This window comes from Mercenaria mercenaria, chromosome 19 (genome assembly GCF_021730395.1).
Source record: "Mercenaria mercenaria strain notata chromosome 19, MADL_Memer_1, whole genome shotgun sequence".
NCBI classification, from domain to species: domain Eukaryota; kingdom Metazoa; phylum Mollusca; class Bivalvia; order Venerida; family Veneridae; genus Mercenaria; species Mercenaria mercenaria.
This window is the reverse complement of record NC_069379.1, coordinates 33,037,093-33,058,490: the sequence shown is the minus strand read 5'-3', so window position 1 is coordinate 33,058,490 and position 21,398 is coordinate 33,037,093. Positions and strand designations below refer to the sequence as shown.

General features: G+C 36.0%; 1 protein-coding gene across 2 annotated transcripts in view; it reads left to right on the top strand.

Moving 5' to 3' along the window:
- The window catches only part of LOC123542942 (uncharacterized), a 57,525-nt gene that overhangs the window by 9,134 nt on the left and 26,993 nt on the right, over positions 1-21,398 (top strand). Inside the window, exon 2 of one of the 2 annotated variants that reach the window (XM_045328989.2) lies at positions 3,972-4,133. The gene's annotated coding sequence lies outside the window, so the exon portion shown is untranslated. Of the gene's footprint in view, positions 1-3,971; positions 4,134-10,929; positions 11,045-21,398 lie in introns of those variants that run through there. The other variant, XM_045328991.2, reaches the window with a different exon arrangement.

The following is a 21,398-nucleotide window of genomic DNA, read 5'->3' as shown; positions in this document are numbered from 1 at the left end:
TGCTCGATAAGTTTGCTTTTTTATCATTCCCCTAAAAAAACAGGGAATTAATCACTGTTTTACGTGCTGGTAAATAAATACTTTTTTTCCATGTAGCGAAAAAAACCCTTGTATTGTTTTTATGTTATGTTTTTGGCCATGGTTTTATTAAGAGGTTTTAGTTGATAACATTTTTTGAAGTAAAAATGGAATGTTTTTCAATACCTTTCTATCAAGATCTTTTTGTTTTGAATCACTAACTTGACTAAGTAAAATGCTCATTATCATTCTAAATTTTTTAAAAAAAAAAAAAGATAAAATTTTAATGACCGTGCCATGAAAAACCAGCAAAGTGGGGTTTTTTGACCCGCAGGATCCGACCAGCCTGCGCTCTTCGCAGTTGGTCGGATCCAGCTGTTTTTGCTTTCAGACATTGTTATTAAAAACCCTTTGTGAACAGCATGGATCCTGATCAGACTGCGCGGATGCGCAGGCTGGTCTGGATTCATGCTGGTCGCAAACCCACTATGTTGGTTTTCTCATGGCACGGCTCAAATATTGATCTCCCTTGAGGTATGTGAATTAAAGCTACTTTCTCAAAAATGATTGTATTAAATTTTAGTAAAATTGAAAACTGTTATGTAACTCTTCATGTGAGCAAACTGATTGTCGTAAGGTTGGTAGTTCTACCCAGGTGGCTGGTGCACATCCATGCCTCTGGTCTTCCAGGTATGGTCTTCCTACACCATAAAAAGCTGTAAAGATTGCCATATGGCCTATACTGTGTCAGGTACTGTAAAATCATTTAATTTCGTGGGCATGAAAATTCGTGGTTTTGGTCACAGCGGCAATTTCGTGGGGATATGAATTCGTGGATTTCAAATTTTGAACAATATATTAATGGGAATTTTACTTGTTCGTTGGGATTAAATTTCGTGGATTGACTCAACCACGAAATCCACGAAAATAAAGCCCCCACGAATATTAATGATTTCACAGTATACAGAGCAGGAAGATCATGTTCACCAACATGTACATTAATCACACGAGGGTGGTATTGCTCACACGAGTAGGTACCCGAATAACCAGTGTGACCCAGGTGGCTGGTGCACGTCCATGTCTTTGGTCTTCCTACACCATAAAAAGCTGTAAAAACTGCCATATGGCCTATACTGTGTCAATGTACAGGGGTGGCGAAATCTGATTTTGACTTGCTTGTCCGTTTTTGTCATTTGCTAGTTTTTACTTGTCTGTATGGTAGTTATATAGTAAATTCTGGTCAAATTTCACTTGTCCGTACACTTAGCTTTGGGACAACCTGGGCAATACGGACAATTGAATTTGCCGTCCCTGCAATGTAATTCTTAACCCGAAGGGGAATCAGATACTGTAAAAGTATATATTTTTGCTGGGTCATACTTTCGTGAATTTTAAATTTTGAGTATGTTTGCAAGGTTTAATATTCGTGATATTATAAAAATGGAATCCTACTTGAATTTGAATAAATAAATACTATTGGTTAATATCTATGCGAGGATTAATTGTCTCGATATGTAGGGCAAGTTGCAAATATAGCAAAATTTAAACCCTTGCGAAAATTTCTGCTTTTACAGTATGCTATTTGTATGCATGTGTCTATGATAGATATTTGAAATATGATTGGAAACTTGCCATTTCTGTGTACTATCAGCTTTTCCAGGAACTATTTTCTCCTTTTTTTCATCAGGAAATGTCAGGTATTCAAATTTGAAATATTCAGATTGAAGGTACAGAATGATAAATTTATTATATGCCAAGATTGCATAAAGATGAAGATTAGGTCATTACAGGGTTTGTTTCATAAATATGCACATACTTTCAGATAAATGATATGCAATTAATGCTTAGCAAAAATATATAGTACGAAATTATGCAAGTTTATTCAAAGGTAAACCGCGATTGTGCTGTAAATATAACTTTTTTCTTTGGTGGGATGTGTGTAAGGGTGGGGTGGGGGTTGGGGGGGGGGGGTGAGGGAGGATTTCACTGCCATTGAAATGGAACCAGTGTCCTTTTAAGGTAGTTGACTCAAGACTTTACTTGCCCGTCACTTTGTGGGTTTAAGAGCCCCGCTCAGGTTATCAGGTGAGATTGCCATAGAAAGACTGGCAACAGGTGTATAGTTCTGTACATATGCCTGGTCTGTCTTTCCATTGGAATGGAACACAAGACCTGAACTGTGTTAATGCGATTTTTCAATCCCAGCGAAACAATTTAGACCCAACTTCTTTCATCTGAAAATATACTATTTGGAAGGGCAAAGAATCAGTGCTTTCATAATGAAAAATAAAAGGCTTTGTTTAAGTTATGAAATTAGTCTATAATTACCGGTATGCGTTAGTTATACGTGTGTCAGGTTTTGATATTTTAGCGGAATAAATAATTTGGAATAAATAATCAAGTTGATTATTAATGGAAACAAAAAGGATAATAGTTTAAACATTTGAGCCACATCATGGGAAAACCAACATAGTGGCTTTGCGACCAGCATGCATCCAGACCAGCCTGCGCATCCACGCAGTCTGGTCAGGATCCATGCTGTTCACTAATGGTTTCTCTAATTGCAATAGGCTTTGAAAGCGAACAGCATGGATCCTGACCAGACTGCGCGGATGCGCAGGCTGGTCTGGATCCATGCTGGTCGCAAACCCACAATGTTGGTTTTCTCATGGCATGGCTCATTTCTCTTTATTAACTCCTTGATTTGATAATCTGCAAATCAAAAGAATATTATGTACATATTATTATTAAAGACAAGAATAAGAAAATTATTATTTGCATAGTTTGTTGATGTGTAGCATTTTACAAGTGTATCTTGTATCATAATTATATCTTTTAGGCTTTGCTGTAGCTAATTTTCAGTTGGTATAAATAATGTTTGAAGTTTTAATTTAAGCATGCCTGATGCCTGTGCCAGAAATAACATACAGAGGGGTACCTGGGGATGTTCTCCATCATTAAATGTTAGAAAGTGGCCGATAAGACCTACACTTGTGTCGTAGTAATGTTATACCCAACAAAAAAGTATGCATAGCTAAGCTCAGTAGGTAGAATACAAGATTATATGAAATTATTTTTCTGAATATTTCTGAAACATGTCTGAAAATTGACTGAACCCAGTCTGATTACTTTTTTGCAGTCTGAATCTTTATGAACAGGGTGTTCATATTCTGAACATTTCTAAATTGATCTGAATTATGTCTGATTATTTCTGAATTTATGTCTGAACATTTCTGAACTTGTCTGAATATTTCAGAATTTGTCTGAATCATGCCAATTTAAGCAAGTATTCAGAAATTAGCAAAGAAGGGATTTTCAGGCAAATTCAGAAATGTTAAGCAATTATTCAGATACCAATTCAGAAATATTCAGAATTTGTTTTTCATGAGGGTTACAAGTTTGATCCCCGATTGAGCTGTTGTTCTCAGTGTATTGAAAAGTCCTTGAATTGTATACTTGGCCGTAAAACTCCTTGAAAATAGCCAAAACTCTAAAAAAAAAAAGTAATGAATTTTTAAAACAAAATGCTTGAATTTATTGCAAAACTCCTTAAAAAATGTCAGCAATTTGTTTTATGGAAAGAATTTTAAAAAATATGTTAGAAAAAATGAAGAGAATTTGAAAGAAAATTATTATATTTCTTACTTATAGATCTAGTATGCACAACTATCAGCCATAAGTTAAAACATTATATCACAATTTACAGAGTACAATTTCTGCTATTACTCTGAAAGTTATTGGGACTATTTAGATTTCAAGACATGGTTTTGAAAATTTGAGAAAAAAAGTCCTTGAAAAAGGTAAAAAATCGGATTCGAAAAGTCCTTGAATTTTGTCTTGATGTTTTGTATACCATGTTAAACCATTCGGATGTGATATACTGCTGGCATTATACATGCAACATTATTACTCACTTTCAATATTCACAGGTTATTTTAATTTTCTCATTGCAGAAATTATTACATGTTCTACTGATCCGGTAGGCTCAGTGCCATGTGTTGTGTGTCAGACATAAACAAAATCTTTATGAAAGCTGTGGATTTATAAGAAATGGGATGTTAAACACAGGAATTATAGGGGAGAAAGAAAAAAGTTCGGCTGTCAGGAGTTATAAGGTTTGTTAAATACTTTTATAATTACATTTCATTTACAGACAGATTACAGGGATCTTGAAGGCATGGCATTTGCCGACACTACTGTTTTTTCAGAACACTCAAGTTTTTGTTAAGTCAAATAAATAGTACGGTCTTGTTGCAAGTTCCTGTTTTTCAAAATATTTCTCCTTGGGGGCACTTAACAAGATAAGAGAATGGCCAGTTGTGTTCATGGAATGTTTAGAGGAATGATAGTAGGGTCTGTTAAAGATGAAAATTAATTGCTATTCTCATTTTGTTTAGAAATTACTGGACTATAATATGGCATTGAATTCAGTCACAAAATGAAAGGTTTTCTCTAGAAGTTTTATAAAACTCCACTGGAGCAAAATCCCACCTGCTGATTTTTGATGAAGCAAGTAGAACTTGGCTGTTTTTACAGTAGGACAAAAAAAAACAATCCTTTTAAAATTTCAAGTTAGACAAAACCTTTCTCATTTAAATTTCAAGATGAAAGAAAAAACACGATGCTAAAATTCCTACAGACAGAACTCAGATTATGAATTAATTGTACTGCAAAATGTGAGGGATTTCATACTGCCTGTTCAAAATGGTATTAGAGTTTTTTCCATTTGTGGGTGTGTTGTTGTTTGCCTTGATCCCGTGACAGGAAGGGTTTTGTCCCATTTGTTAAAAAAAACTGTGGATGGGGTTTTGGCCACTAATCATACAAAATTAGGGAGGTTTTGTCATGGTGAAGTTATGTCTGGTAGAGGTTTTGTCAAGGAGAGATTTTATCAAAGAGAGGTTTTGTCAGGAAGGATTTTGTCAAGGAGAGCTTAACTAGTCTAGGAGAGGTTTTATCAGGAGGGACTTTGTCAAGGAGAGGTGTTACCAGTGAGGGGTTTTGATTGGGGAAAACTCTGTCAAGGAAAGGTTTAATCAGGAAGGGGTTTTGTCAGACAGTGGGTTTTATCGGGGAGGGGTTTTGCCAGCTAGATCTCGAGGTTTTATCAGGGAGGGGTTTTGTCTGGGAGAGGTTTTCCTTAGGGTGAGCTATTTTCAAGGAGAGATTTTATCAAGGAGTGGTTTCGTTTGAACAAGAGGGTTGTATCATGGAGGGGTTTTGTTAGTCAGAGGGTTTTTATCATGGAGGGGTTTTGCCAGGGAGAGTTTTTTTCACGGAGAGGTTTTATCAGGGAGGGGTTTTGTCTGGGAGAGGTTTTTCTTAGGGTGAACTTTTTTCAAGGAGAGATTTTATCAAGCAGTGGTTTCGTCTGAGCGAGAGGGTTTTATCACGGAGGATTTTTGTCAGAGAGCTATTGTCAGGGAGAGTGATTTATTAGGGAAGGGGTTTTGTCAAGTCCCATTTGTTACAGTCTTACTCTTTCTAGTGATCGCTCTATAACAAATGTTGTTTCTCTCTAAGAATGAATATTCTAAATCAGCTATGATGTTTAATATGATTAGGTTTTTGTAACAGAGCCAGATTCCTGCTGTTTGGAGTGCAGTTTCTTATTGCATGACAACCTACAAGACATTTGTACTGAGAACCGGAGAGTTTTTACAGTTTTCGATTTTTCGTTCTTGCAGGATTTCTCAGCTTTTGTAATTGTGAATGCCACATGTGTCTCATTTATTACACCATATAATTTCATACATACTGGGATAGAATTAATGTATATTTTCGGGGAATAGTTTTCGTGGATTTCTTGGTTTTGCCAATCAGCAAAATTAAATGACAATGAACAAATTATCAGGTTTCTGTTAAGGTAGTTCTGCACGTTTGAAAAACTGGAAGTGATGGCGTAACGTTATTTATCCGGAAAACGTAGAATAAAGCCTGGATTCGGCATACGGAAATGAAAATCAATTTATGAATTAATCGAAACATGTGAGTAAATTTATTACAATGGCACTGTTGCTATATTTCTAAAGTCAAAATATGATATTAAAACATATGGCACGTTAAAAAATTCAAAATAATGAGTTAAAATTAGCATGAAATTCCGGTTCACGTTAATCATGGTCAAATATCTCAAAAACAAGCACACAGACCTACACATTTTATTTCACCAAATTATAGTCCATATGTTTATTAACAACCATGAGAAGTTTCATCAAAATCTACATTGTAGAAAAAATTCTATTCGAGTAAATGTTATGAAAGTTATGATTTTCCCATAGACTCCCATTATGAAATATTGCATGAGGTCCAAATTTTTCAAATCGGTCTAGCAAAAAATCAAGCACACGACCTTTTTTATTTGCTGAATTTTCTAGGTATATTCTGAAGTTTTGAAAAATCTGAGTTTAATCAAATTCTACATTGTAGAAAAAATTTCAATTCAAACGTACAGAACTATCTTAATTCTGTATTCTCATTTGAAACTGAGAATTCATGTCACAGAAAAATATTCCATTTTGGCTGCAACCACAACATTTTATGGCAACAAAATTAATTGATTTTACAATGCCATATGGTAAGAATATGCACCTTGAGATTTGTATTCGAGTTGAATAAAGTTTGACTGAGTACCTGTCCTTGAAAAATCTTGCCTTTACTTTTTATACGCCCGTTTGAAAAACGGGACGTATTATGGGAACGCCCCTGGCGGGCGGGCGGGCGGCGTCCACAGACCTTGTCCGGAGCATATCTTCTACATGCATGAAGGGATTTTGATGAAACTTGGCACAGTTGTTCACCATCATGAGACGGAGTGTCATGCGCAAGAACCAGGTCCCTAGGTCTAAGGTCAAGGTCACACTTAGAGGTCAAAGGTCAAATTCAAGAATGACTTTGTCCGGAGCATATCTTCTTCATGCATAGAGGGATTTTGATGAAAGTTGGCACAATTGTTCATCATCATGAGAAGGAGTGTCATGCGCAAGAACCAGGTCCCTAGGTCTAAGGTGAAGGTCACACTTAGAGGTCAAAGGATACAAGAATGAAAACTTTGTCCGGAGCATTTCTTCTTCATGCATAGAGGGATTTTGATATAACTTGGCACAAATGTTCACCACCATGAGGCGGAGTGTCATGCGCAAGAACCAGGTCTCTAGGTCTAAGGTCAAGGTCACACTTAGAGGTCAAAGGATACAAGAATGAAAACCTTGTCCGGAGCATTTCTTCTTCATGCATAGAGGGATTTTGATATAACTTGGCACAAATGTTCACCACCACGAGACGTAGTGTCATGCGCAAGAACCAGGTCCCTAGGTCTAAGGTCAAGGTCACACTTAGAGGCCAAAGGTCAGATACAAGAATGACTTTGTCCGAAGCATTTCTTCTTCATGCATGGAGGGATTTTGATGTAACTTGACACAATTATACACCATCATGAGACGAAGTGTCATGCGCAGTTCCCTTCTTTAGAATTACTTCCCTTTGTTGTTACTATAAATAGCTTATATTGTAAGTTTTTCATTACTAGTCGTAGGGAAAAATCGAGACCACTTTTCTGTAGTACAACATGCATGCTACATCCAATTTTGAGGTGTATTTTGACCAGTCTCTACCTGGTAAAGATTTTTGTGAGGACTTTTGATTTTTTTTTTTTTTTTTTTTTTTTTTTTCTAAGATTAACTTCCCTTAGTTGTTACTATAAATAACTTATATTGTAACTTTTTTATAATTGAGCGTAGGGAAAAACCAAGACCACTTTTCTGTGGTACAACATAGATGTTACTTTCCAATTTTAGGTGTATTTTAAGGTATCTCTACCTGGTAAGGAGTTTTTTTGTGGACTAAGAAAAACAAAACACTTAGTTATTACAAAAATTACCACAAAATTAAAATTCCATTTGCAAATACAGGTGCTAGAGTAAAGAAATTTGCTGTGACGGGCGTATATTGTGACATTCTTGCACTCTTGTTCATGATTGAATTGAGCAATAATTCTGTAGTTATTGATACAGTGTACATGACATTCTACAATACTAGTTCTAGTCGTTACAAAAAAAATTGCTTTGACATTTAGTTTAAATGTCATTGACAAAGGTATTGCCCTTGCTAAATTTAGTGAATTTGCAGCAGGAAGGTAAGGGAGGTAACTTGATAATTTTTCTCACAGTTGTCTCCCTTAAGATGGATGAATCGGTTAATTGTTTTTGGTTTTTTTTTGCTGCAGACATGTGATTGTCATATAGTGTTAATTTAGTGACATCAGTAGTTGATTTACTGCTAGGGGAGGTAATTGTTGTAGGAAATTTGATAAGTAATACCATTTCTAGTTGGTCTGTCTGAAACTTTAGCTTGGTTTCTCAATTAATTATCTGGCATTTTATGAAAAGATTTGCTTAATATTTAAGTTTATACAAAGGTCAGGGATTTCACTAATTATTAAAGTAGAAGGTGGAAGTTGAAAAGTAGAAAGGGATTTTGCACTCCTCACATTAAGTACTTTATTATGTCTACCCCAGGAGACATATTGTTTTTGCCCTGTCCGTCCGTCCGTCACACTTCATTTCCGAGCAATAACTGGGGAACCATTTGACCTAGAACCTTCAAACTTCATAGGGTTGTAGGGCTGCTGGAGTAGACGACCCCTATTGTTTTTGGGGTCACTCCGTCAAAGGTCAAGGTCACAGGGGCCCGAACATTGAAAACCATTTCCGATCAATAACTAGAGAACCACTTGACCCAGAATGTTGAAACTTCATAGGATGATTGGTTATAAAGAGTAGATGACCCCTATTGATTTTGGGGTCACTCCATCAAAGGTCAAGGTCACAGGGGCCTGAACATGGAAAACCATTTCCGATCAATAACTAGAGAACCACTTGACCCAGAATGTTGAAACTTCATAGGTTGATTGTACATGCAAAGTAGATGACCCCTATCGATTTTGGGGTCACTCCATTAAAGGTCAAGGTCACAGGGGCCCGAACATTGAAAACCATTTCCGGTCAGTAACTTGAGAACCACTTGACCCAGAATGTTGAAACTTCATAGGATGATTGGTCATGAAGAGTAGATGACCCCTATTGATTTTGGGGTCACTCTGTCAAAGGTCAAGGTCACAGGTGCCTGAACATTAAAAACCAATTCCGATCAATAACTAGAGAACCACTTGACCCAGAATGTTGAAACTTCATAGGATGATTGATCATGAAGAGTAGATGATCCCTATTGATATTGGGGTCACTCTGTCAAAGGTCAAGGTCACAGGGGCCTGAACATTGAAAACCATTTCCAATCAATAACTAGAGAACCACTTGACCCAGAATGTTGAAACTTCATAGGATGATTGGTCATAAAGAGTAGATGACCCCTTTTGATTTTGGGGTCACTCCATCAAAGGTCAAGGTCACAGGGGCCTGAACATGGAAAACCATTTCCGATCAATAACTAGAGAACCACATGACCCAGAATGTTGAAACTTAATAGAATGATTCTACATGCAAAGTAGATGACCCCTATCGTTTTGGGGTCACTCCATTAAAGGTCAAGGTCACAGGGGCCTGAACATTGAAAACCATTTCCGGTCAGTAACTTGAGAACCACTTGACCCAGAATGTTGAAACTTAATAGGATGATTGGTCATGCAGAGTAGATGACCCTTAACGATTTTGGGGTCACTCTGTGAAAGGTCAAGGTCACAGGGGCCTGAACATTGAAAACCATTTCCGGTCAGTAACTTGAGAACCACTTGACCCAGAATGATGAAACTTCATAAGATGATTGGTCATGCAGAGTAGTTGACCCCTAACGATTTTAGGGTCACTCTGTTAAAGATCAAGGCCACAGTGGCCTGAACATGGAAAACCATTTCCAATCAATAACTTGAGAACCTTTCGACCCAGAATGTTGAAACTTCATAGGATGATTGTTCATGCAGAGTAAATGACCCCTATTGTTTTTGGGGTCACTCCGTTAAAGGTCAAGGTCACAGGGGCCTGAACACTGATAACCAGTTCTGATCAATAACTTGAGAACCACTTGACCCAGAATGTTGAAACTTCATAGGATGATTGAACATGCAGAGTAGATGACCCCTATTGATTTTGGGGTCAGTCTATTAAAGGTCAAGGTCACAGTGGCCTGTTCATGTAAAATCATTTTTTGGAAATAACTTTAGAACCACTTGACCTACAATGTTGAAACTTAATAGGATGATTGGACATGCAGAGTAGATGACCCCTATATATTTTGAGGTCACTTGATCAAAGGTCAAGGTCACAGAAGCCTGAACAGTGACTTGAGAACCACTAGGCCAAGAGTGTTGAAATTTAGCGGGATGATTGGACATGCCAAGTAGATGATCCCTATTGCAGCCAACCATAAGTGTCTCTTTGACTTTCGCTCCTGACCCCTATTGACTTCTTGCCTGTAGGACTTTGCATTGGGGGAGACATGCGCTTTTTTACAAAAGCATTTTCTAGTTTGCTTTGGGTTTCAGACAGCTTTAGCATGTCCTCAAACCCTGCCCTAGCCCACACTACCCCCCCCCCCCCCCCCCCCCCCCCCCCCCCCCCCTAGCCCTCAACGAAACTGAGCAGTTGACAAAATTTTGCTGACTGCTACTTAAGTTTACAGCGGGCAGGTTTATGACACTTAACCAATACATGTATAAGGTGTATCAGCCTACCTGATATTTTTGACACTTTTTCTTTGTTTATTCTTTGTTAGAGGATACAAAGCAAATACGAAATTTGCCAATTTGCTTTGTTAATTTAAATTACTCTCCATATAATTTCCTGGAGTTGTGGGTGACATTACCTTATGTTTGCTTGTAGTGTATGCTTAATGGTTATAATTAAGGCAATAATTATGTTAATTACCCTATCAAATTACTGTTTAATTATAGTATAACCGGTACATTGAGCTAAAAATAGCGTTAACTGCATTACAAAAGTGGTACTGTGCTATGGTTTGGTTTTAATTTTGAAATGGTATTGACAGGTTTTAAAGGAGTTTTAGGAAATTGAATGTAAGTTTATTTTAATACGTAAGGAAATTATAATGTTGTTTTTCAGTTTTATTAAAACATATGCCTTTAATTAAATACCAGAGTTTAGAAAATCCATAATGTATGATTTTTGTTGATATTTTAACATGGTTTAGTTTTAATTTTGAAATGGTACTGACAGGTTTTAAAGGAGTTTTAGGAAACTGAATGCAAGTTTATTTTAGTGAGAAAATTTTAATATTGTTTTTCAGTCTTATTAAAACGTATGCCTTTAATTAAATACCAAAGTTTAAAAAATCTATAATGTATGATTTTTTGTTGATATTTTAACATTTCTTTAATTAGATATCAGAGCATTTTAATGTTAATTGTTGCAACTGATTTAAAATGGTATATGCATTTCCTTATTTGTCATAATAAAGTTATGAATTTGTATATGAGCCATGCCATGAGAAAACCAACATAGTGGCTTTGTGACCAGCATGGATCCAGACCAGCCTGCGCATCTGTGCAGTCTGGTCAGGATCCATGCTGTTCGCTTTCAAAGCCTATAGCAATTATAGAAACTGTTAGTGAACAGCATGGATCCTGACCAGACTGCGCGGATGCGCAGGCTGGTCTGGATCCATGCTGGTCGCAAAGCCACTATGTTGGTTTTCTCGTGGCGCGGCTCATATATTTAGTATAATCTAAATATGTTTTCTTGCTGATTAATTAGGTATAACATATTATCACCCTGAAATTTATTTTGCTCATCCGTGCAGTTTGATCAAGATCTGCATTGTTCACCATTCATTCAGTATCTTTTGGTTAGCACCCCTTTTAACAGCTAGTGGTATTGTCCAAATTGAAAGATGGACAAGTTCATTATAGAAATTTAGCAGCAAAGTTAGGGTTAATCATTTTGTTATTAATTTTTATGCCCCCGAAGGGAGGCATATTAGTTTTCAACTGTCCGTCCGTTTGTTCGTTAGTTCGTTCGTTCGTTCGTCACAACGTAAACTTTTTGCATGAAGGCACTTTACTCGCGAACCACTGCACTCAGGACCTTCAAACTTCACATGCTGATAGTACTTACTGAGTACACGACCAGTACTGACCTTGGATTCACCAGGTCATAGGTCAAGGTCACCAGGTCAAAGGTCAAGGTGCTGTGGGGGCATTTGTCACCATTAGTGACAGCTCTTGTTATTTTGAAAAAACTTGGTCAGTATAGTGTTTACTAAGAACTTTAATCCATCATGTTATGATCCTGTAGCGTTCTGGACTATGTACATCAAATTTAATATGAGTTAAGGCCCTTACTTTTCTTCTGTTGTAGCAGGGGCTTCATTCAGTGTCCAAGTGGTTCAGGTTGCTGACTTCAAATCACTTGCCCCCTCACTGCTTTAATTGGGTTTGATCAAACTTTGCTTTTGGGTCTAGAATTCTTTTCAACCATCCGTCTGGCTTAATGGAAGGGCAGTGGTTATACCCATGGAGGCTCATGTCTTTACAATCACAATGAATAAATGTCTTCCTTTACTGTCTCAAACTGAAAGCTGCCAATTTTATGACCTATAGTTAGTGACATTAAATGCAACAAAAAATATATTTTGATAGTTACGATCAATTGAAAATGGACAAGAAAAGATTTGACTAGATAACATTGATACTCTCCTTTTTCAGACTGATTTAGGTGCATTTTCCTCTCACATTACATATTGTATCTTGATTTGAATGAACAAAAGGTTCTTGAATTAAGTTAATTATTCATTAATCAGCCTTTTTAGCTGTAACAAAGTGGGAAAAAACCTGTAAAAAGTAAAATGCAAGAGTGGTGTGCACTTGAACTTGTCAAGATAAAAAGATTATTTGTATACAAAATCAATGAGATAGAGGTAATCTTTATTGCACTCTTATCTTATATATCGTCAAACAATGTTTGAAGTTCTTTGTATAAAGTTTGATTAATTACACAGAGAAATGTTTTTTGGCTAGGTCCTGCAAAGCTATCTTTTAATCAATATTAAATAATTTATTTCTGACAATTATAGCAACTGTGTCATATACTTTTGATAATTTTTCACATTGCTAGATATTGTTTTATTACATCCTTTACTATACATTTCCAGTTTTAAAATTCTTTCTTTATTTTCGCAGCTATGTGATATTTCATTATCAGATATGTTATATAACACAGCTCCTATAATTATTATCAGAACGTTTCAAAACAACTAGAAAATGGGAACTTTTCAAAACTAGAAAATCGGAAGAAGTTTGCCAGCTGTGATGGTAGCATCTGCTAGTTATAATAATGAAATATTAATGATGCATGACTTTGTAACATTATGCAGTTAGACACCCATAACTTTCTCCTGGTTGTTATATAAAGTTTTTGAGGAGAAAAAAATGTTGTAGGATAGTTTGACACAGGTAGTGTTTTCTTTCAATTTACCTGTAATTATGTTTGCTTGTATTACATGAATGTCATTAATGGACTCAATTATCTTGGTTAAACTAAGTAGGTGTACAGTCTTATTTTTGGTGGATCTCTTTGTCAAATTGTTTAGGGGCCTCCATGGCCGAGTGGTTAAGGTCGCTGACTTCAAATCACTTGCCTCTCAATGATGTGGGTTCGAGCCTCACTCGGGGCGTTGAATTCTGCATGTGAGGAAGCTATCTATAGCTGGCTTACGGAAGATCGATGGTTCTACCCAGGTGCCTGCTCATGATGAAATAATGCACGGAGGAGTGACCAGTGGGGTCTCCCTCCACCATCAATGCTGGAAAGTCGCCATATGACCTAAAGTTGTGTCGGTGCAACGTTAAACCCAATAAAATAAATTGTCGAATTGTTTAAGGCCACTGACTTAAGAACCCAAACAGTGCCTTACGTGGGGGAAATTAGTTTGAAGCAGGTTCACTGGCCATTCAACACTGATGCTTGCTAATATCTATGATAATGTTGTGAGGGGACCCTGGAGTCTTTCTTCAATAATCTTGCAAAGCCAGAAAATTGACATATAACCATAAATTATGTTGATGTGACTTAAAGGTGGATAATCAGATTTTGGCCATGTAACGGATTTGTTCGAAACTTTAGCATCTGATCATTTACACTCATTTATGTTCACTTAACACTTAATACAAATTAGATTTTCTCTGGAGGTATTTTTAGAATTTCATTTTCCTATCCTGGTTGCCCAACCAAGATAGAGTTATTTTAGTATAAATTTGATAAACATACTTTGCCTAAGGAAATGTATAAATATTAGACGTATTGTAATATATTTGTAAAATATTTGCATTAAAAATTATGTATTTAGATGGAATTCATTAGAAACGCAACTTTGAAAAATTATTTTTACCTTCCTTTGCCTATCTTGGTTGCGCAACCAAGATAGATTGGAAATAAATGAATTCAGAAGCTACACACAGCTTTAAAACTTGCATTTTGGTTCAGATTGTTCAATAGTTGATATGTCTATCAAATGCAAATGTAAAACTAGACATTGTATCGAAATAAAAAGAAATACCCAGCTTTTTATATACTTTCATATTAAAGGGGAGTAGTTACAAACTTTCATAAAAATAATAAAATATACATTTCAAATAGGAATCTAACTCTATGTAATCGGTCTTTTTGTTCCTTAAATAATTCTCTACCAGAATATACAAAAAGTAAAAAATGTCATTAAATGTTGATTACATGTGATTGACCACCTTTAAACTCCAACAAAAAAAGTGTCAAACTTTGGTAAACTTGATAATCACTAAAAGACATTTTTTTATGTGGGGACCTCCTTGTCCGAATGGCTAAGGTCACTCAGATTTCAGATTACTAGCCCCTCACTGATGTGGGTAAGAAAGCTCACTTTGGGCGTAGAATTCTTTCATGTAAGGAAGCCATCCAGTTGGCAATTATGTAAGGTTATTTTACCAAAGAGCCCGCTTAATTGTGCCTGAAATCATGCCTTGAGGGACACCTTTGGGGTCTTCCTCCACCTTTATAAGCTGGAGAGACCTCATATGACTTGTAATTATGTTGGTGTGTCGTTCAACCCAACAACAAACATTAGAACAATTAAGTTATGAACTGGCATCCTACTCCCAACAATCTTCTCTTTGCCTACTTTATGAATACGAAACAAATTACTTCCGGACTGAAATGGAAAAAAAAATGTTTGCTGACCAGAGCAACGAACAGATGGAAGAAAATATTTGTAGCTGAAGCAATTAACTACAAAAACAATTTTTTCTGGTGAAACAATGATTTTTCTGGACAGAACTAACATACAAACCTTGTCTGGACAATCCGGAAGCTTTATGTAGAATGCTATTGATAGAATTTCTCTTTGTTGTGCATGCCTTGCATACAGATATAGATCTGCCGGAGGATTTTGTGGGCAACTATTTATGACAGAGTGTTATATGCTGTCAAAGCAAATTCAGCAATTTTTCGGATTTCCTCAATGTAAACTAACCTGATTAGGTATCAATTGAAGTGTGTTGCTGGATACTGAGATGAAAAATAGAACAATATTTTGAGGAACTTTACTTTATTGTGAATGTTTGGACATATCTTAAGGTAGTAAGTGTTAGGGATTGTGAGTTTGGACATAATTATCTGAAGGTATATAGTAAGTGTTAGGGGTAGAATATAATGCTTGTATAATGGCATACTCTGCAAGGATCTTGAAAGACTTATCATGCTGGAAACAATTGATTCTGCTTTTGGGACCAGTGCAGATTATGATCTGACTGTACATCCGTGCTTCCATGCCATTCAGTCAGTATCTTTTTGGTAAGCACCCCTTTTAACAGGTAATGGTACTGTCCACATCAAAAGATGGACAAGTTCATTGTAGAAATATAGCAGGATAAGGGTTAAAAGACTTACCATATGCTAAAATTTGTAGACAGTAGAAATTAACAATAGTGGTTGGATATTGTTCTAATGTTTCAGTGACTCCAGGGTATGTGTAGTTAATATTTTGCTAACACAAGTGGAAGAATTTTATAAATGTTTTGCTACAAAAATGTCTGCTGTCTAACTTGAGCAGCTAGCTTATCCAATGTTCACCAAACTTTCTCACAATGTTCATGAGCATACTACCTCGGCCATGTTTGATAACCAACTGGATCCAGTTAGGCCATACCAAATTGATTAATAGTTCTTCGGAAAATTTTCAAAAAAAATAGGAGCGGGCGAGCGAAATTTTTATTTTATTTTTTTTTCTCAATTTTGATTTTTTCTGAGGCGGGTAGATTTTACATGGAGCGAGCGGGCTTTTTTTATTTTTTTTTCCCACCTTGAACCCTTGAGGAGGCGGTTATGATTATATATAAAGTTAACATTTCTTTAGAAATAACACAGAAATCAAACATTTACAGTGTGGGTAACACAGTATATAGCTTTTCTATATGTTTTAAAGACTACATGAATGCTTTTGCAAATAAATTCTTGCCAAAACTCACTGAATCACTTTATTTTTTTTATTTTGTAATTTTAATTACTAAGAAATGAGTGTCTTATTTTTAATTTTGATTTTTCTACATTAATCTGAAGACGTGCCTATTTAATGGCAAAGGATGAGGAATATTTAAGACAAAACAGGCACATGATTGTGTGGAATAACATTTCTTCTGAAACACAGTTAGATGGCTTTCACACATGAACAAATTTGTGCCCCTAGTGGAACTCCAACCCATAGAGGTGACAGGGGAAGTAATAAACCACTTGACCAAACGGAGACCAAACGGAGTTGGGCATACAGATGCTTCAACATTGCTCGAATCCCTTTAAATAGAATAATTTCTTAACAGATCATGATCAGGCTAGCTTAAGCTTTAGTGGTAGAGATTCATTTTTCAGGCAAAAATAATAACAGACGGACAAAGAATGATCCCAATATGGCCACCCTTAAAAGTGTTGTTTGTTGTGCTTTGACTGAACTTGAAATTTAGAGTTGGGGAAGTCTGTTTTTTTTTCAGTTTCTTTCGTTCAATCAATTTACAGCCAATTTTAGATATATTCTGGCGTCATGTGTACAAACAGGCAAAACTGGGGTTACAAAAGGACAGATTTTGTTTGGAATTATTTTCATATCAACACTACTTACTTGAAAAGCTAAACAATTTTTAAATTGATTAAATGTGTTTTGAAAGAATATCTGACTGCTGTACTAAAGAAGTTACGTTCAAAAAGATTTGGGCCGAGACAATGTGATAGGTCGGTCAGGACCTGTGAACAAATATTTTTTTAAGATAGTAGTTGGCCTCAGCTTTGGGCTCTAGATCTAACATGCTGAATTAAACAACTGATAACAAATGGTTTGAAAACTTTATATCTGAAAAATATTTCCAAATATTTTTAACTGCATCCCCGTGCACGTCTTACAAGTCAGGGCTTTTTCAGGGGGTTTTGGGAAAAAGGCCCCTGGTCATATTGGGAATTTTTAACGCGGTAAATTGTCAAATTTGGGAAAATATACTGACAAATTAAGTGAGTTTTTAATTAATATATATTAGTTTAAATTTTCAGTTTCAAATTTTACTGGTAGTGGATCTATCCCCTTGTGAAATTTTGAGAATTTTTTTTTTTCAGGATTGTGTTCCAGTATTGCCTGAAAATACTAACTCTTTATTTGTCATGCTAAAATTTTTGTTTACAGTTTGATTTCACCAAAGTTATAACTGAAATTATCCAAAAAGTAGAAATGCAAAGTGCGTGTATTTTCGAGTGTAAAAACTGGGTCGCGAAAATATGTGACAATTGATTTTAATGGTATAAGAACTACCTGTCAACATGTTTTGGGTACTTTATTCAATTAATATTTGTGTTTTTATGCATTTTGAGAGGTTTTTGCATACAAATCATACATTTCCACAGCAAAATCTTGTAATTATTTTTTGCCGAGGTTGCAGACGGTCATGTTACTAAAAATAGAAACGAGTTGGTTTTTCCAACATTTTGTTTGATTTACTTGGCAAACAAAACTAATTGTGAAAGAATTATTATTGAAAAACAGAAAGTAACTGATTTCAGATGGGAAATTTTTCATTGGATTGGGAATTTTTTGCTCCAGATTGGGTAAAATTGAGCATATTTGGCATTGGGAATGGGGCCGAATATCGGCCCCGTGAGATAGGGTGAAAAAGCCCTGCAAGTCGGGCTTCGTTCTTTTCACTGTATTGAACAAAAGTAGAATGTGCCTATTTCATTACCTACCGGCACATCGAAGGCCATGTGTGGCACTAACAAAGACACTCCAGATTTAAAACAAATAATGAACAACACCATAATTCCTGACTTTTTGAGTTTGGATCATCAGCAACATGTATTACGGACGCATGAAATCCGATCAATATCAATTTGACGCATTAAAACAGCGATAAAACCTGTTTTACCGTTATTATTTCGGACCGCGTAATCGAAAAAAAAAATTTTTTTCGGAGATTTTTATGTACGTGCGGGCGGGTAATTTTTATTTTTTTTTCTCGGGAATGAAATTATTGATGCGGTAGTTCCGACGAACGACATATCAATTTGGTATGGCCTTATGGCCGTAAATATGAGTTTTCAAAGTTGTGAAAATTAAAAGTGTCAACCGTCTCTTACTTGAGAAGTTCTTATCCAAGTTCCTTACAGCTTGTCACTATGTTTATGGGCTTAGTATCCTAGACATGTTTGATAACCACCTGGTAATATCTTTGTGGCTGTGTAGTTATGACCCTTGAATAAGTTGAAATCGAGAAAATGGACAACTTGTCTGAGTCTTTTAAAATCTGTGACATGCTTATAATGTGACACTTTGTTACACTTGGTTAAAAATATTATGCTAGATGATAGATTCTTCTGCTGATCATTGTAGACATGATTGTGACTATAAAACCTGTCTTTAAGGGAGGTACCATCATCATTTATGTAGAATAATAATCACTTACAGGAAGAAAAAGGATTATTAAGTGTGACGAAGTATCCCATCATTTTTTTTCATTACAGACATGAGATTAATACTGATGCAATAATGTCAGGTCTCCAGATCTGATTCTTTTTTCGGTCTTTTTGTTCCAGACACCAGTCAATTTCCAATTTGTCCCAGGGATATCATACTGTACACTCCATATGACATGAGCAATTTCATTTTGATTAATTCTACATTGATGGACAATGGTCAATGTTTTGACTGAATAAGTAGGGTTTTTAGCTCTGTATGTATGCAGCCCGCCCACCTAGCTTACAGTAGGGAGAGTGGAGATTGTGGGGTTGTGAGTTCCATTCCAGGGTGCGGCAAATGTTCTCCGTGATGATTTGAATAAAGACATTGTGTGTGAATTCATTTGTCGTCCACCTCTGATTCATAGATGTGGGGAAGTTGGAAGCTACTTGAGGAGAACAAGTTTGTACTGGTACAGAATCCAGGTACACTACAGTTAGGTTAATTGCCCACGGTTACATTTACTGAAATACTGTTGAAAAATGCCATTGAAAAAACAAACATAATGTACCTACCAGACCAGAGGTTGTAAGTTTGGTCGCAGGCTGACACAGGCTGTAAGTTTGATCACAGGCTGACAAAGGCTGTTTTCCAGTTAGGCAATACCTCTGACATCATCCCTCCTCCGCCCCTGATAATGATGGGGGGAAATTTACAGTGACTTGCGACTGGATGTAGGAAGAAATCATAGATATGAATGGCGCCCCGAGGTATTAATCTTTGTGAATGTGTCAGAAATTTAATTCCAACAAACAAATAAAATAGAAACACATTTGAAAAAATAAATTATGAAGTCCATGAATATTCACATCTCCAAATACAGTTGAACCTGCCTGAGCTGTCACCTCTATTAAGCAGCCACCTGCCTTAGGAAGCCAGTCAGTTTAAGTAACTTCCAAAATTGAGTTTCTGTTCTAATTTCAACCTCTCTTAAGCAACCACCTGCTAGTTTAGCAGCATCATTATGCTGTTCCCTTGGCTGGCTGCTTAACACAGGTTTGAGTGGTTTTTTTTGTTTTGTTTTTTTGCAGAAAACCATGAAATTTTCATGCAAAGGAAATTGAATGATTTTACAGTACAGGTATGATTTGTATTTGAAAAATCTAAAAAATAACCATTGATTTCTCTTTGATACAAAGGTTGGCTTACAATCTTGCATGCTGCAGCACAATATTTGAAAGTAAATATTTAAACAACATGTAAATTGGCTGTGAAATCTGTCTTGTGTTTGCAGAAATTAAGTGAAATTACCACATGTTGCTAACGATTGAGGTTTCGTGTTTACTTGCACACACTGTTTTTGTCGATGTTTTCATTGAAGTGCATTTTTCCTGCATTTTGATTTAGTGCAGCTGCAACATAGCAAAAACTACGTGCTTAAAATCTGTCAGACTTCCACAGGAGAGATGGTTACTGCTGTTTTTCCATAACACTTTTTTTCCTCACCGTAATTTACATTTGAGCTGCGTTGTAGCCTAGTTGGAGAGTGTTCGCTTTAAGTTTGAGAGGCTATGGGTTTGATTCCCGGCTGTATGTCAAATGCAGAGACATGAAAAATGGCACCATTGTGTTTTGAGCATTAAAAGAAAAACTCCCAGGCTTCTATTCTGCCATAACCGTAATCTCTGATGGGATTCAATTTTGCGCTTTTGGTCAAAGTGGATTATTTTGCTGGAAATGAATTTGTGGATTTGAAATATAAAAAGATTATGTGAGTGAAATTTTAGTTTTTCATTGACATTGAATTGCATTCAAAATTATTTCTCTACACAAATATTAATCATTTCCCAGTATTATTGGTGGGGTAGAATTTTTACTTTTTTTTGTGGATTTCTGGTTAAACTGCTCAGATCAACAAAAATAAATCCCGTCAACAAAACATTTTATCTTAAAAATTGTTAATCTCATATGCATATGTCTTGGCAAAATAATAAAAATTAGCTGTATGTAAGGAAACCACGAAATTATATGCCCACGAAATTAAATGATTTTCATGGTATATTAAAACAACATGCTATGAAGCACACTTTATTGTCTTATGTGGTAAGAAAAAAGAAATTATCTAATTACCTTCACATAATACCGGTAGCTAAAAAGTAATTACCGTACCAGCTGTTTCATAGAGAGAAAAAATGATGAGATATTATCCTGAATTCAGTGTATTGATACGGTTTGTCAGTCAAAGTACTTTTTATCTGATTGTATCATAATATAATAGAAGATTGTAACAGCAAGGCTGTCCTGATGAGCTCTTAGTTTCGGTAATTCAGTTTTGTAGGTTTCTAATTTACCTTTAGCCTCCTGGTTGGCAAGTGATTCTGCCTTTGCCACCACTGCAGACCAAAATCAGACTGCACAGAATGCAGTATGATGATGGTCTGCACTGGTCGCCA